Source organism: Pelophylax lessonae (assembly GCF_965119305.1).
Source record: "Pelophylax lessonae genome assembly, chromosome: 1".
In the NCBI taxonomy this organism is placed as follows: Eukaryota; Metazoa; Chordata; class Amphibia; order Anura; family Ranidae; genus Pelophylax; species Pelophylax lessonae.
The window spans coordinates 570,761,552-570,780,156 of NC_138768.1; positions in this window are offsets into that span (position 1 = coordinate 570,761,552).

The following is an 18,605-nucleotide window of genomic DNA, read 5'->3' on the forward strand; positions in this document are numbered from 1 at the left end:
ACTGTTGGTTTCCCTTAGTTAGGATGGCGGCGCGAGCACCCGGTAGTCAATTTAAAAATCAGCTCGGGTGAGGACACTGCTGGATTCTTGGACAGGTAAGTGCCCTGATATTAAAAATCAGCAGTTACAGTATTTATAGCTGCTGACTTTAAATTATTTTCCAAAGGAGCCTGGAACTACCAACATATTTTTGGAGTGTAAAAGAAAGCTGGATTACCTGGAGGAAACCCATGCAGACAAAATGAGAACATGCAAACATGAGGCAGGTAGTGCTGTGGTTGAGATTCAAACCAATGACCTAGTGCTGCCAGGTAGTAATGCTTACCACCCAGTCACTGTGCTGCCCACTTTGTTTTGAATTCATTTATTTAGTTTATCAGCTTGTTTTGGACTTTTATATGCAATGGTTCTTTTTTTTATTGCTATGTTTGATTTTGTTAGGGCTGTCTTCTTGTCCGACCATAGTTTTGCTTGCTCAGATGAAAGGTAAATTGAGTAGAAGTTATGATAGCATATCTGCAACTTTTTCTGCAAAAGTTTAGACATTTACTACAATGTATTTGATTTTTCTTGTTAAAAGCAAACAAAGAACATCTATACATGCCCTACTTGTCTTCTTAGATGATGCTGTAGGTTGAAATAAAACTTTTCACTTTCTGATGTGCAGATATTGGGCTATTTAAGTACAAAAGAATAGACTTTATATTTTCATTGCTGGGTCTAAACCTACACTTTATACAATAAATAAGGACCTCTGAAAATTTCTCATGGAAGGAAGGTCACAAGATTGTATTGGATTTATTTGCTTGTGCGTGTTATATCATGTTTATATAGGTGCATTTTAGGCATTTGACAATGTTTCTTTATTTCTTTCTTCTAGAAGGAAACATAATTTAATGTGTGATAGCCACGTAATGGAAGGATAAATAACCCTTATGATATTGCTGTATTTTATGTAGGCTTCAGACATCTTGACAGTGCATTGAATCTTAGAAACTTAGTTTCGTTTCTATGTTCAAAGTAAGACAGACAGCCATTGTTGGAGAAGATGACAAATTATTTATTCCAATGACATCCTGCCATCTTTGCTGTCAAAAGCAGGTCAGGGTGCAGGAGAGCACTTTTAAGTATCACATCTGGTCATTTTGTTCTTCATCTGTCCACTTTAGTTCTTCAAATAAAGGAAGTCTAAGTACCGAAGACTACACTGAAAAACAGAGGTAGAAATAATAGTTTTTGCTCACTGCCATTTGAACATTATGAATCCTGAAGGCCGCCTTTGTAACAAGATTTTGATACCTATGTTGTAAAAATATAGGTATTTTGTTATATACAGGGATGGTCTGACAACTCATGGGGCCCCCGGGCAATAGGAGATCATGGTGCCCCCAGGTACCAGGAGTCGCTTATGGGAAGTTCCACCTTAACCACTTAAGCCCCGGAGGATTTGGCTGCTAAACGACCAGGGGGTATTTTGCGATTCGGCACTGCGTGACTTTAATGAACAATTGCGCGGTCGTGCGACGCTGTACCTAAACAAATTTGACGTCCTTTTTTTCCCACAAACAGAGCTTTCTTTTGGTGGTATTTGATCACCTGTGTGCTTTTTACTTTTTGCGCTATAAACAAAAAAAGAGCGTAAATTTTGCAAAAATAACAATATTTTTCACATTTTTTTATATGAAATTCCCCCCCAAAAAAATGTAAAAATCAAAATTTTTTAACATTTTCGGCCAATTTGTTTTATGCTACATATGTTTGGTAAAAAAAATCGCAAAAAGCGTATTTTTATTGGTTTGCGCAAAAGTTATCGCGTTTACTAACAAAGGGAAAGATTTTTGTCATTTTTGTTGTTTTTTTTTTAATGCGTAATGGCGGTGATCTGCGATTTTTTTTGCGGTACTGCGACATTGGGGCGGGCAGATCGGACCCTTGACTGACATTTTTGACACTTTTGGGGTTACCAGTGACATTTCTACAGTAATCAGTGCTATAAATATGCACTGTTACTGTAAAAATACACTGGTAGTGAAGGGGTTAACTTTATTTGAGAGGGAGGGGCTGTGTGTGTCCCTAGGGGCGTGATTCTTACTGTGATTGGCTGTGACTTGAGGTGTAAGGACACTGATCAACGGTTCTACATAGTAGAACCGTGTGATCAGTGTATTTACACCAAGGAGAATGACAGGCAGCTTGTTTACACAAGCTGCCTGACTTTCTCCCTCTCCCCCGACGATCGCCGAGTGACCGGCGGACATTGGGTCCGCCGGTCACACGCGCGGGGGGGTCCGTGACCGCGCGAGAGCGGGAGCGCGCCTCCGGCGGTGCGCGCTCGCTCCCCAGACCCTCCTAGGCTAGTGACGTTAATTAACGTCACTTTGCCTGCGAGGGGCTGACCGCCACCAATTGGCTCTTTACCTCAATCTGTGATCAGTAGGATCCAGTGGACACTTCGGTCACAGAGCGCAGAGGGTGCGATCGTGGAAGGTCGTCATATGATGGCCTCCCAGAACTGGTTGTCCGCTCTGTAGTCATTATTCTGCTATAGCGTGGTCAGCAAGTGGTTTAATACCTCCTGGCCTGGTCAAAACTCATTAACGTCTGCTGATAAAACACTTTAGAAAATAAAATGCTAGTTTGTGATTCTGAACAATGCATGTGCAGTCTGGAGCCAGCCAATTAGTGAACTGGGGGCTTGGTCTCTACTTGTGTGGTGGGAATGTGTGTGTGTGTGAATTTAGGCTATATCCCACTGCCTGATCTGAAACTGAGCTCAGCGGTTCTCTAAGCGGCTGGTTCCAGACTGCGCACGCATAGTTCAGATTCACCGACAAGGATTTTTTTTTCTAAAGTGTTTTACTGCCAGCCACTTGTGAGTTGAGGGCAGCCAGGCCAGCAGGGGAGCCAGATGTATTCGCACTTGCTTCCCCTTTGTTTTGCCCACAGAAATCGCAGGTGCAGCAGAGTGCGGGTAGCAGGGCCAGAATTTGTTATGACAGACCAGGCTACTGCTGAGCATAATAGGTGCTCTTAATGTGCCCCTCTCCTATTGTGGTGTTTGAGGGAGCTCAGGGAGATTCACAGGACAAGGCAAGCAGAGAAGGCAGGGAAGGTAAGTGCTGGCTGCAATGCTGAAAAGGAGCCAGTGCAATGACCTCTGTTATCAAGCTTGAAGAGGATGGGGAGAGCATGGGAAAGATGGCTGGGAGACCAGAAGAGACAGTAGCTGGCTGGAGCAGACTTCATCTTCTTCATCAAGCACAAGAAGAGGGGAAGGGGGCATGGTAAGGATCACAGAGGCATCTGTGCTGTGGCTGCAGGCCTAGAAGAGACAGTGACAGGTTGGATAGGAAGATTGCAGCTTCCAGTATCAGGCCGCTCTGACGGGTCAGGTTATCATGTGATCAATATGCGATCACAGGATCACAATATAAAGACAACTGTTATGAATTAGTTTCATTCATAACAGCTATACTTAGTAATTAGGGATGATCGAACTTTTGAAAAGTTCGGTTCGACCAGAACACCCGAATTTCCTGAAAGTTTGGTTCAGATTCCCAGACCCCATTGAAATCAATAGGACCCAAACTTCGGGAATCAAAAAACACCATTTTGAAGCCTTAAAACCTAATAAATGCCCCTAAAAAGTGACTAGGGTTCTGGGTCATGCCCCAGGTATGAATCATATATATATATATATATATATATATATATATATATAAAACAAGCTGCGCTATAAATTGAAATAGTCCATGTGAATGTCCATAAATATGAAGTGAAGATACTTGTGCAGGTACCGCTTACCAGAATGCAAACAATAAAAGGCCAAATGATGTAGGTAACAGCAAATATCTTCAAATGTGAGACACGGTGAACCTCAAAAAGCTCCGATGTAGATCTCCTCAGTGGGACATTAGTGATAAGGAGAAACAAACACCATAGTGTAAACCGATATTGGTATGAGGAATAAATCCACAAAAGATATATGACCTGTGCAGGTACCGCTTACCAGAAGTAGCAGATTATATGGCCAAATACTGAAAGATGGCTCCACCGGGCCTCAAAGGATATAAATAGTAGACCTTCACAGTTGCGATGTAGATCTCCAGAAATGGGTGTTATATAAAAAAGAAGAACAGGGCAAACGCCATAGCGTAAAACCAAAAAAACAAAAACAACAGGAAAATGACACCCGAAGTGTGTGAAACTTGAGGTTCCAGTGCTATATAGTGTAGTAAATGAGTAGTGGACAGAGTGACAACCACCACCAAACTCAGTAGGTACCCCTTACCACAGGTGGCAAGAGGATAAATCTGATAACTTCCCCAGTGTGATTGACCGCTTACCAGATGGACTAATAGGAGAGCACGGGAAGACAGGGGATCCCGATCATGCAACCAAAAGGGCGACAGTAGAGATGGGTACTCTTACCAACTCCAGATGATAAATGAGCGGGGGTTCAAAGAGGCGTTGAGCTAAAAACTCCAAAACAGACTCCACCAAACGGGCTCAGGATATATTGCAGGTTTACCCAAGGAATAAGGAGGAGAGAGCCATAGCATAAAACCCAACAATGATTTATTCAATAAAAAGAGAAACACTTACAAACAACAGAAGACAGGTGCATGGATTGGGGAGAGGTAACAGCCGCCGGCTGTCCTTCGTAGACAGATGCGTGGGGGTGACGTCAGCACGCCGCGACCTGACTAGTTTCATCAAAGATGATATTCTCAAAGAGAACTTTTTTGTAACTGTAAAAAAACTTTAAACGGTCCAGGCTAGGGTCTCTCAAAATGCAATAGCCATCTAACATCTTTCGAGACCCTGTGTGAAAGTGTGCCCTAGACTGTGCCATGCTGGGTCAAGCCTATATCTGTGTTTTCTACAGACACAAAATCTTCTTTGGGGTGTTCTTTTGGTAGGGATATCAGAAAGGACAAACGGAAAATACCTCTCATGCAGCCAGCTCACTGCATCTGGATTGTGAATTTGGGCCACAGCACCTTGTGGCTACAGAAGGGCTGTGATGATCTCTTCCTGGAATTTTAGGAAGCATCCAATTCTTCCTGATGCTTTGTATAGCCCATAAGCGTTCAGCAGAGCCAATTGGAATAAGTATACAGACACTTTCTTGCACCAGCATCTGGCCTTATGGGCAATTAAGTACAGCGCCATCATCTGGTCTTTGAAGTCCACTCCTCCCATGTTAAGGTTGTATTCGTGGACACAGAGGGTCTTCTCAATACCAGTCATAGTTGATATTTGGATTGTCGTATTTGTGTGAATTGAGGACAGAACGAAAACTTTCCGCGCGTCCCTCCACTTTACTGCAAGCAATTTATTACACTTCAAGCAGGCTGTCTCTCCCTGTCTAAGTCAGCAATCTACAAGCTGTTGTGGGAGGCCCCAGTGATTAGGTCGCACAGTGCCACATGCGCCAATTCCAAAATCAAAATGGTGACTAAAAAGTGGCACGCTTGTGTAATAATTGTCCACGTATAAATGGTACCCCTTTCTGAATAAGGGTGACACCAAGTCCCAAACAATGTTGACGCTGCTCCCCATGTAGTCTGGGCAGTGGGGGGGGCTCCACATTGCTATCTTTTTCCTCGTAAATCCAGAAACTACATGTATAGCCTGTTGCCCTGTCACAGAGCTTATACATCTTGACTATATCTGGTACGCTTGCTGGGGAGAAACTGTTTGAAAGCAAGGTGGCCAGAAATGTAATCAGGGACTCATCAATGCAGACAGCTTGTTGAGGCGTATACAAGGCTGCAAACCTTTGGTTGAAGTGATTTACGAGGGGCTGAATTTTGTGGAGCCGGTCAGATCCAGGGTCACCTCGAGGACGACAGAGTTCATTGTCACCAAAGTGCATGACCTGCAGGATTTGCTTGTATCTAGTCCTGGCCATGGCAGCAGAGAACATGAGCATATGATGAATTGGGTCAGTGGACCAATTTGACTGCAACTCACTCATTTTAGTAATCCCATGATGAGGGATAGGCCCAGAAAGTTTTTAAATTCGGAAACAGTGATCAGTTTCCATATAAATTATCTGGCATGGGTTAAATTTGGATTTGCGGCAGATCTTCCATGAAAAACAGCTCGTAAAAATCAAGGGGGGTAAAATTGGCTGTTTCCACCTGAATTCCTGGGCTGGCGAGTGAATGGGGGAAGTACGGACGCTGCAGAAGTGGTGGGCTCCCAATCAGAATTTGCAAGCGCATTAGGAAGGACACTATGGGCTCTATGGGCCTGTCTTCGAATTCTTGGTGGCTGCGGGACACTACTTGTGCTGGCCAGCTCACCAGAAGATTGAGCAGCACTAGTACTGATACTCTGCTGCATACTAGAACCCTTCGGTTGTTGCACCTCAGCAACAGAAGAACGGGGTTCGGTACGCCTGACCTTAGTAGGGACCACTACTCCATCATCAGCGCTATCTGTCAGGGTGCCGCTGCTCTCTACAGGTTCGAATACTGACCCTGATTCTGACAGTGAGGACTTCCCATCGCTCTCATCTGTCATGCTTGGCATCGTGTAGGCCTCTTCACCAGTGTACCACTTTTTGGACATTTTGGCCAAAAAATGTATAGGTACCTAGTGTGACTCACAGTTAAAAAAGCACCTGGTTGTCAAGGACTGTTTGAACCAGTACCAAAAAATGTAACTGCTAGTGCTAGCAGAGATCAGGCCTGACTCTACTAATGCTGCTGTTTAGTGTGCTGTGTATTGGAAGTGCCAGTAATCTGCTGATACTGCACTTCTTGGGGGCTGGGCGGAGGGGCTAAACACAGGTGCTGGCAGGTGTTGGAGCTGATCCTGCTAACACTGCATTTTGGGAACACTATACTAAACTATTGGTATAGTATAGTTCTGATCTGATCAAAGATATTGATCTGTTCAGACACTATACTAGTAATGGAGGTGTTTAGTGTGTGTTTGTGTGTCACTGGCAATCAAAGGGTTAAAATGTATTACTAAATATGCAGCGGGCAATCTGACGCTGTCCTGGATTGATGCTAACTAACGTTAACGCTAACTGATGTCACCTGTGACATTAATACAGTGATCAGAAAAAAAGGTCTGTACACTAGAATAGTGACACTGTGACAGGGCAATAAAGGGGTTACCTGGGGGTGATCAGGGTGTTAAATCTTTATTGGTGGATGTTTGGAAGGTACCATAAACCTATCTGGGACTGTTAACTACCACTAACTGCCTCTAAAACTAACTGAAGTCACAAGTAACACGAATACAGTGATCAGTAAATTATCTGTATACTGTATATAGTGACACTGTGACCAGGAGTGAAAGGGTTAACTGGGGGGTGATCAGGGGGTTAAATATGTGCCTATGTGTACTGGTATTAGTGTAGTGCTTGTGTACTCATAGTTGATGCTCTCTCCTCTCACACTGGAACCGAAAAGGGCTCCAGCAGAGAAGATTGCATCATTTCCTGTGCCTGTGTTTACATTAAACAGGCACAGGACACTCTGCAATTGGTCAGAGCCGATCACCAGGTCCAGGCCAAAAATCATTGGCCCGAACCTGATGACTAATCGGTTCTTAAACCGAATCAGCACATCGTAAGGGCGCGGGCGCACCCCTAACCCCGCGACTGACCAATGTAAAGTTACGTCGGTTCACGCAGCCAAGCCACCTTGCCACAGTAAAACTGTGGCGGGTGGTTGGCAACTGGTTAAACTTGAAACAAATTTGTGCTCAGCTATTATGTCCAGAAATGATCAAGGAAATCTCGTACATGATTATGTTATTTTACAATGTTCAGCTATCACACGTTTTTTTAGTTTATGAAAAAAAAAGCTTCATCAAGACATTAGGAGGCTTTTCAGTGGGACTGCACTTATAATTATGGCAGGATGATGAGTGCTTCATTTAATTGCACAGAAAATTACTTGATCTTTGGCTCTAACTCAAGATATAGAAAAATGTCCCCTGTTATATTTTAAAACTTGACCTATATAAGTAAATACTAAAATCTGTGTGTCTTTTTTTTACATTTGAACATCCACTGCTGTTCTTATTAGACTTGATTAAAGAAAATTGCACCTTTTGCAGGAAATGTATAAAATGCACCTGCGTTATTAAAAAGAATACATTTATTAAGTTTTTGCATTGGAGCCTGCAGAGCTTCACAAATTGTGGATCACGGGTACAATGCTGAGGCTCCTGTAAACTTTTCTCCCATCTCCATGTCCATACCGAGGTATGAATCTTCAGTTAAGGGACTTGAGGAAGTATTCAATGGACTTTATGTGTGGTGAAGTCACTGCACATATTCTCCTTTAAATTATGTTTTTTTTTTTAACTTAAAATTTTTTATTGTTTTTTTCTTTATCATGTTACAGATGAAAATAAACAGAAGGTAACATATATGTTCACAACACTTACAGGTTAAATCTGTTAAAAACTTCTTACACATTAGTATCTGTAGATTTAATTACATTTAGCATTTATGTCAGTATGAACTAGAAGACGTAGCTATGAGTAGTGAGTCCTCAACTGGGAGTGTGTCGAGTGTCAATTATAGGAAACTTCAGACATAGATCAGAAGGTAGGGTAATTATAACCTTTTTTAGGTATCGGTATCTTGTCCATCGTTGCAGGCCCGAGAATCTCCTCAGCAAGATTGAAATAGTCTTAGATGTTGTTGGTGTCGTCTATATTTGATAAGTAAAGACTAGTGCGCTAGGATTTTGTATTCCCTGGAATGTCCTTTTCCAAATCCTTTGTGGAGAGCTGTAGATGTCTTATGTGATTTCCAGATTGCTGTTGGTGTCTCTGAGCCAGTGCGCCTAATGTGTAAAGAATTTTGTTAGGCTTTCATGAGCCTTTACGAACACGTATTCCATATGCATGTTTTGGTTCAAAATAATTATGCGTTACCAAGATGTTGGGATTTCCAGTTCCGGGCTACGGTTAATCGTTCAGCTATCAAGATGTGTGTGATGATGGGGTAGAATTATTTTTGCCATGTTTGTAATCCCAGGCCTAGCAGGGCAGTTTGTGGACCCAAAGGTATCTGTTGTCCTGTGATTTGGTACAGAAGCGAGTCAATTTCTTTTCAAAATGAAATGATCTTCGGGCAATACCACCATATATGCGGTGCTGAGCCAGGGTGACCACAGATCCTCCAGCACTGGTTTGAACGTGTTGGAAATAGGCGTGAAAGTTTGTCTGGTGTTTAATACCAGAAGTGGAGTATTTTTAGGGCTGATTCCCAGTGAGTTAAGCATTTGGAGAATTTTAGTGGATGTCTTATTGCTTGGTGTCACCTGATGGGTTCTTTTGTGAATTGAGGGTGGTGTTACCATTTCTCCATGGAGGGAAGTTTTTGTTGATCCTTAGTGTTGGCTAATAGTTTTTAGAGAGAGGAGATCCCTTTGCAAGATTTAGATGGGTGTTCATAGCTTTGAATCAAGTTAGAGGCAGAGTGGATGTAGACTATAGTCCTTTCTTCAAAGTGTGTCGAATGCGTAGATATTTATAAAAGTCTTTATGGGAGATTTGGGCTTTGGCTTGTAGTGTAGAGAAGGTGCAAAGTTTGTCTTTGTCGTATAATTCTCAAATCATAGTGATTCCAGCATCCACCCAAGAGTCGATCCCTAGGTCTTGACACAATAAGTTTAGTGCTTTCAGTGGCAGTAGCTTGAGAGTTGGTTTTCGAGATACCCTGAGTTGTTTGTGTGATGGATTTCCATGCTCTTAGAGTTGCATTAATTGTGTCAAGGTAATATGGACATCCAATTACTGTTCATTCGATTTGAGGCCACATATGTTGCTGTGACAGTGACCACCATCTTTTTGCTTGGTCCAGGAGGGTCGCTTTAAAGTACCTTTTCATTTCTGGAGCACTGAGACCAGCCGTGCTAAGAGGGGCATATATAGTAGATCGAGGGACTCTCGGGTGTTTACCATTCCATATGAAGGAGTTGAGGATCTTTTGGAGTTTGTTCAATTGATATTGTTGAAAAGTCATTTGGATAGCTTTGAATAGGTATGGGGCATGAGGTATGGGGCATGAGAAACATTTTGGCTAGTGCAATTCTTCCCGCCCAGGATGCTTTGATACCGCGCAGACTAGGGATAAATCTAGTAGCTTCTTAATTACTTATTCTAGGTTGAGCTGCACCTGGCTGGTTGATGGTACCGTTAAATTGATTCCTAGATACATTAACAATGAAGCTGGGGCCACGAAGAAAAGGGATAGCGTAGATATTTGTTGTTTGAGACAATTGTCCAGGCAAATGCCCATCATGCTAGATTTGGAACAATTGATTTTATACAGGGAAACCTTGCCAAATTGAGTCTGGAGATCAGTAAGGGCTGGTAATGATCGGGTCGGATTGGTAAGCGCTATTATAACGTCGTCAGCATACAGTCCTATTTTATGGGTGGAATTCCCTACTTGAAGACCTTCAATATTAGGATGTGATCTAATCGCTTCCGCCAATGGTTCAATCATTAGAGCGATTATTAATGGTGACAGTGGACAGCCCTGTCTGGTACCATTTGTAATTTCAAAGGGTTTGGAAGTGAGCCCCGATGTCTGTACCCTGGTGGAGGGGCAGGAGTACAGATTTGTGACCGCTCTGTATGATGAATCTCTAAAGGACAGTTGAGAGATACCTCCAGTGCACTCTATGGAACGCATTCTCCGTGTCTAAGGATAGAAGCAGCGAAGACTCCACTGATATTCTGCCCATTGTATAAAGTTGACAAATCTCCTGGTGCCATCTGGGGCCTGTCTCTGTGGTACAAAACCAACCTGGTCTGGATGTACCAAGCTTGCAATGTGTCGCGAAAGGCGCGTGGCCTGGATCTTCGCATATAATTTGGTGTCTGTGTTTATCAGGGATATGGGTTTGTAATTTGCTGGATCTGCATGTGTTTTGCTGGGTTTGGGAATGGTAATAATCACCGCTTATAACAATTCCTTGGGCATATGTCCTGGTGCTACAAATTGAGTAAATGTTTTACATAGTTGTGGGCTGAGGAGGGTGAGGAAGGTTCTGTAATATTCATTACAAAATCCGTCTGGACCAGGGGCTTTATGTAAGGGGAGGTCACGAATCGCCTCTCTGATCTCCTATTCCGAGAAAGGTTTGCGAGTTTTGTTCAGGTGTTAGGGTCGGTAAATTTATAGATTTTAAGTCATTAATTTGGGCCAGCTCAGGTGAGGGTTCCGCAGCGTCGTCTTTTAGGTTATATATAGTTTAGAGTAAAAATCACGAAAGCAGTCTGCTATGTCTTTCGGGTTGCTTACCCTGTGGCCTTGGAGGGTATTCATATAGGGGATCCTAGTAATGGCTTCTTTCTGTTTGACATGCCGAGCCAAAATGATCCTGGTTTATTATTGTACAAATACCATTCAAGTCAGAGTTTTTTTGACATGGTGGTCATATGTCGCATGTAAATAATTGCATAGGTCTTCCCTAGTTTTACGTAGTGTGTTTATTATGTCGTCAGTGGGGCTAATTTTGTTAGTGCATTCTAGTTGTCTGTGCTAGTAGGGTATTGATTGTAATGTTCCGGTACCTATGGTACCCTTGTTCCTATATTTCTCCTCTCTTTGCGTCCCATCTTGTATATACAAAGGACGCATACACCTTTAAGACCGGATGACATCACTGCCGAGCGCCGCTATGAGCGGCTATTTCAATCGCCGGTTTGCTCTCACTCATCGCTCGTTCAAACCCACATGTTCATCGCACCTACGCCTGAGAAGTCGGAGCTGCTGACATACCTTCCTTGCTGAACTAAGCCGGAAACCTCGCTGGTGATCCGTATCCCGCTACGGGATCACCCCTCTCCTCTGGACATTGTATTTCCTAACCTATCTAAGTGCTAAGTACCCCGCAGGGGATTCTTACTAACCAATCTCCTACTGTCATCTACTGCAATTACCAAGACTATCTGTATCTATCTACTCACTACCATCTGCATAAGACTGTTAGCTCTTGGGACTACCTTGAACTATCCTTGCACTAGGTTACTCTGTCTAAAGTATACTCCATCTGTGTCCTCTTACCATCTGCACTATACTTGACATCAGAACCTATCTGCTTACCATCACCTGCAACTCTCCTATACTACTTCTAGTGCTCACCATACAATAGCCGGTCTCTCATCTATATATCCTCATATACTCTATCCCTCCATAAAACATCTATTAATATATATATAGTATATAACAGGCTGTACACGGTGATGAAGTCCTGAGAGTTGGATATGTTGTTCAACACATTCTCTACAAGGCTACTGAGTGTAATAATTCTGCAGCTGTAAATCCATCCGCAAACAAAAACGCATGAATGTTACAGATTGAACGAGCCTTTAAAAAAAATATGGATTCAGCAGAATTATCCACTCATGTACTACAATTAAAACAACAAGTAGATGCATTGATCCATGCACTTACAGAGGTAAAAAATGACAATCAAACCTTGAGACAGCAGCTTGGCCGTCTCACACAGCCTCCTGCTGCTCAGCCCCGTGAGCCTAAGATAAACCCTCCTATAGTGTTTTCTGGTGATCGGAGCAAATTCCGTGAATTTAAAAACGCATGTCAATTGTTTTTTTTATTAAAACCTCTAACCTACACCACTGACCAAATTAAGGTTTGTACCATCATCTCCTATTTAACGGGTGAACCCCGGGCCTGGGCAGATGCTCTCTTTGAAAAGGATGATCCACTCCTTTATTCTTATCCCTTATTTCTAGCACAACTTGCTACTTTATATGAAGACCCCAACAAGCAGAGTACCGCTGACACCCAGTTACGGGCCCTAAAACAAGGAAGGAGACCCGTTGAAGATTTCGTGGCGAATTTTAAAAGATGGTCCCCTGATTCAGGGTGGAACGACACATCTTTGCGAACGCAGTTTAGACTCGGCCTATCTGAGGCCGTTAAAGACGAGCTCGCCCGAGCGGATTTACCTGGCACTCTAGAGGGACTGATCCAGACCAGTATCAATATTGACAGACGACTACGAGAAAGAAAGGCTGAGAAGATGGGCTCACCATTTTCCAGTCCTTCTCGGATGTTGCCTGCTGACCCTACTCCTATGGAAGTAGGAATGATACGTCCACCTCTGACCCTTTCTGAACGTGCCAGGAGGAAAACCAAACATCTTTGCATGTACTGCGCATCCCCGAATCATCTGATAAACGACTTTCCTCTTGTCCGCAGAAAAGAGGGTGAGTGTTCAAATGTCTTGCTAGGGGGACTCACAACTTCCTTTCCTAAATCCTTATCTTTTTTTGCAGTGGGACCAAACTAGGATCACCACCAAGGCTATGATTGACACAGGATCTTGTGGAAACTACATTGACATTTGTTTTGTCTCCCTTAATAAAATACCTATTGTTTCAAAACCCAAACCTGTCTCCGTTAGTTTTATTAACGGTACACCTTTATCCTCTGGTCCTATCACCAGTCAGACACAGGCACTTCTTGTAACTGCTGACGAGTCTCATGTGGAGACCACCACCTTTGATGTATTAACTTCGCCACATTTTCCAATCATTTTGGGACTTCCCTGGTTACACATACATCAACCAATCATCGATTGGAAAACAAGAACGTTAGCCTTCTCTTCTCACTATTGCGAGACGATGTGTAACCTCCCCACACATGATAGGATCCTGTCTGTACTGCCAGATGACATTATTCCTAAGTGTTATCAAGATTTATCGGAGGTCTTCCTCGAGAAAAACGCTCAAATGTTACCTCCTCACAGGGACTATGATTGTTGTATCGATCTGCTCCCTAATAGCAAGTTGCCTTATGGACATGTATATCCTCTCTCACAGGATGAACTCTCTCACCTTAAAGAGTATCTGGATGAAAACTTGGCAAAAGGATTCATCCGACCTTCTACTTCCTCCACTGCTGCTGGGCTTTTCTTTGTCCGCAATAAGGACTCTAGCCTTAGGCCTATCATTGATTTCAGACAATTAAATGCCATCACAATAAAGGATCGTTATCCTTTACCTCTTATTCCTGAACTTATCGAACAGGTGCGTGGGGCTTCTTTCTTTTCAAAATTGGACCTAAAAGGGGCATACAATTTAATTCGAATCCGTAAAGGGGATGAATGGAAGACGGCATTCAGAACCAGATACGGACTGTTTGAGTACCTTGTAATGCCATTTGGGCTATGTAATGCCCCCGCAGCCTTCCAACGTTTTATAAACGAGATATTCCGAGACTTGCTTGATGTTTGTGTGGTAGTATATTTGGACGATATACTTATCTATTCTCATTCCTTACCTGAGCACATAAAACATGTGAGACTTGTGTTGTCAAGACTACTTGCACATAACTTATATGTTAAATCAAAGAAATGTCTCTTTCATAAAGAGGAGGTACTATTCCTAGGATATATTATATCTAAAAGTGGAATCAAAATGGACATGAGTAAAATATCCTGCATTCTGGATTGGCCTGTGCCAACCACTCGCAAAGCATTACAAAGGTTCCTAGGATTCTCTAATTACTATAGGAAATTCATTAAAAACTTCTCTGCGATTGTGAAACCTCTCACACAACTTACAAGCACGAAGAGACCATTTAATTGGTCAAAGGAAGCAAATGGAGCATTCTCTCTGCTGAAATCAAGCTTTACTACTGCCCCCATACTATGCCATCCAGACCCATCCCTTCAATACATCTTGAAGGTAGATGCGTCTAATATGGCAGTAGGAGCAGTTCTCTCACAACGACCAACAAACACCTCACCTCTTCACCCAGTTGCTTTCTTTTCAAGGTCATTAAGTAGCCCCGAGGTGAACTACCCAGTAGGTGAGAAGGAGTTATTAGCCATAAAACTGGCATTAGAGAATTGGAGACATCTACTTGAGGGCACTCAATTGCCAATTCTGATATATACTGATCACAAAAACCTCCAATACCTTCAGACTAATAGAACTCTTTCCCACCGGCAGGTACGGTGGTCGTTATTCTTTCTGAGATTTAATTTTTTAGTAACTTACACGCCCGCAGACAAAAATAAAAAAGCGGATGCACTCTCACGACTAGCCGAGAAAGATTGCACTGAGGTTCCCTCAGTTCCTATAATACCACTTGAACGTATTATCGGAGTCGTTCGCTCACTGAAGGAGGAGATTTTGCACAGCATAGGGTTGGATTCACCTCCACCACAACTAACTACTGACGCAGAAGGCTTCCTCTACTACAACGATAAATTATACATACCCCTACTATGCGAACCAAGATCTTAGAATTGTCGCATGATGTACCTATGGCAGGACATATGGGTATGACTAAAACTCTCAATCTACTCACTAGGCAATTTTGGTGGCCAGACATGAAGACAACCGTAAAAAAGTTCGTTTCATCTTGTGATATCTGTGCAAGGTCTAAAATTGACAACACGAAACCATCAGGATTACTTTGTAGTTTACCGATACCCCAGGTTCCGTGGGAAGTGGTATCCTTGGATTTCATAGTGGAACTACCACCTTCCAAAGGATTCAACACCATCTTGGTATCAGTGGACCATCTGACCAAGATGGCACATTTCACCCCTATCCGAAAACTACCTTCATCCAAACAAACAGCAGAATTACTTGTGAAACATGTCTTTAAGTTACATGGTATTCCAAAAACACTGCTGTCTGACCGTGGTTCACAATTCATCTCAAAATTTTGGCTAGCTCTATGTCAGATACTGCAAATAGAGCGTAACCTTACTTCTGCCTACCACCCTCAGACCAACGGACAGACAGAGAGAGTTAACCAGTGCATTGAACAGTACCTGCGTTGCTATACTTCGTATCTACAGGACGATTGGGCAGATCTCCTCCCACTGGCGGAATTCGCCTATAACAACGCTACTCATAGCACTACTAAGCAAAGTCCGTTTTACCTGAATTATGGGTTTCATCCCACACTCCTTCCTCCACGTATCTTACCATCAAGTAATCCAGTAGCATCTGATTATCTTGCCCAGATAAAGGATTCTCTGGGATTACTCAACAATACGATATCTCATGCTCATAGCCAACAAAAAAAATACTACGACCTCCGTAGGAAACCCTCTCCCCAATATGCCATTGGGGATCTTGTTTGGCTTTCTACAAAAAATCTGAGACTAAAGATCCCTAGTAAAAAACTTGGACCTCTATTTCTGGGACCTTTTCCAATAGAGAAGCTTATTGGAAAAGCTGCAGTACAACTCACATTGCCAGTAGACCTCAAGATACATCCTGTCTTCCATGTGTCTCTACTAAAGCCCCATGTTCCTAACCAAGGAATAAGGCCTACTATCTCACCTCCAACTCCTGTACAAGTGGAGGGTGGAGAAGAATTTGAGATAAAAGAAATTTTGGATTCCCGTTTCAATAGAAGAAGACTCCAGTATCTTGTACGATGGAAGAATTATGGGCCCCAAGATGACACCTGGCTGGATACCTCCGATATCCATGCCCCTAGACTGATTCGCAATTTCCACTCGAAATATCCGGAAAAACCAGTTCTAGAGGCCTTCCGGAGCCGGCCTTAAGGGGGGGGGGTACTGTAATGTTCCGGTACCTATGGTACCCTTGTTCCTATATTTCTCCTCTCTTTGCGTCCCATCTTGTATATACAAAGGACGCATACACCTTTAAGACCGGATGACATCACTGCCGAGCGCCGCTATGAGCGGCTATTTCAATCGCCGGTTTGCTCTCACTCATCGCTCGTTCAAACCCACATGTTCATCGCACCTACGCCTGAGAAGTCGGAGCTGCTGACATACCTTCCTTGCTGAACTAAGCCGGAAACCTCGCTGGTGATCCGTATCCCGCTACGGGATCACCCCTCTCCTCTGGACATTGTATTTCCTAACCTATCTAAGTGCTAAGTACCCCGCAGGGGATTCTTACTAACCAATCTCCTACTGTCATCTACTGCAATTATCAAGACTATCTGTATCTATCTACTCACTACCATCTGCATAAGACTGTTAGCTCTTGGGACTACCTTGAACTATCCTTGCACTAGGTTACTCTGTCTAAAGTATACTCCATCTGTGTCCTCTTACCATCTGCACTATACTTGACATCAGAACCTATCTGCTTACCATCACCTGCAACTCTCCTATACTACTTCTAGTGCTCACCGTACAATAGCCTGTCTCTCATCTATATATCCTCATATACTCTATCCCTCCATAAAACATCTATTAATATATATATAGTATATAACAGGCTGTACACGGTGATGAAGTCCTGAGAGTTGGATATGTTGTTCAACACATTCTCTACAAGGCTACTGAGTGTAATAATTCTGCAGCTGTAAATCCATCCGCAAACAAAAACGCATGAACGTTACATTGATATGCTCTGAGCATTTTCGTTTCTCCTGGGCGCCCAGCTTCATAAACTCGAACGTAAGCTTTATGTGAATTCCACAATATGTGAATTCCACAATACTGAATCATCATTCACTGAACCAACATTTACATCAAAGAATGTCTTTATTGTCTTCTTAATCTCCGCCTGGTACTTTGGGTGTGATAGAATGGTGGTGTTCATGTGCCACAGAGAGCTTCCAGTGACCTTGGGTCCACGTGCAAGCGTCATGGTAACCGAAGCGTGGTCATACCACGTGATGGTCCCAATGGACACTTTGGTAATGGTCTGTAGGATGATTTTATGTACCAGGAAGAGGTCAATTCTGGAATAGGATTTTTGAGCTGCCGAAAAGTACGTAAAGTCTCTCTCTGTGCCGTGAAGGCAACGCCAGGGTTCATAAAGATTTTCAGCATGTATCATGTTGGAGAGGGCTGTGGATCTAGGTCTATTAATGTTAGATGTGTCTAGAGTGTTTTCTGGTATATCAGTAAAGTCCCCGCATAGGACTATTTGTTCATTGGGAAACGGTTGCAGTTTGGTCATTAGAGATTTGAAAAAGGACCTGCGTCTTGTGTTAGGAGCATAAATATTGGTGAGCACCATTGAAGAATTGTTGAATGAGACATACACTATAAGGTATCTGCCTAAAGGGTCAGTTTCCACATGGTGGAGTTGGAATGAAATTGTGTTTCGTATAGCAATCATCACACCTTTTATTTTATTGGATGCGCTGGTGAGGAATTGGTGTGGGAAGAGTCTGTGGCTGCATGAGGGGGCTTTATCTCGTACAAAATGTGTTTCCTGGACGCATAAGATATCTGTTTTAAGAGATATTGCTTCCCTCCATAATCTGGATCGCTTGAAGGGGCTATTAAGTCCTTTCGCATTGATAGTGGTGATGTTGAAGGACATTATAAAAGTGGATGGCATTGCCCATTAGGCCCAGGAGAGAAGTCCTCCTTTTGTAGTGTGAGTTAATCAGATGAAAAGAAGGATACCTGGTACAACAATTTGAACGTATTACCCACTTAAGACAAATACAATTTGGAGAGTATATTATGCAGGTGTACAACAGCAAAATTGAGTCGTAGATAACAACAGAAAAGAAAACAGAAAACAGATAAGGACAATATGTCCTGTGCTTAGCACACTTCTTACTTGGGCTGTGTAAAGGACTATAATTAGTGGCCGAGCCTCTAAGGGGGGTGCAT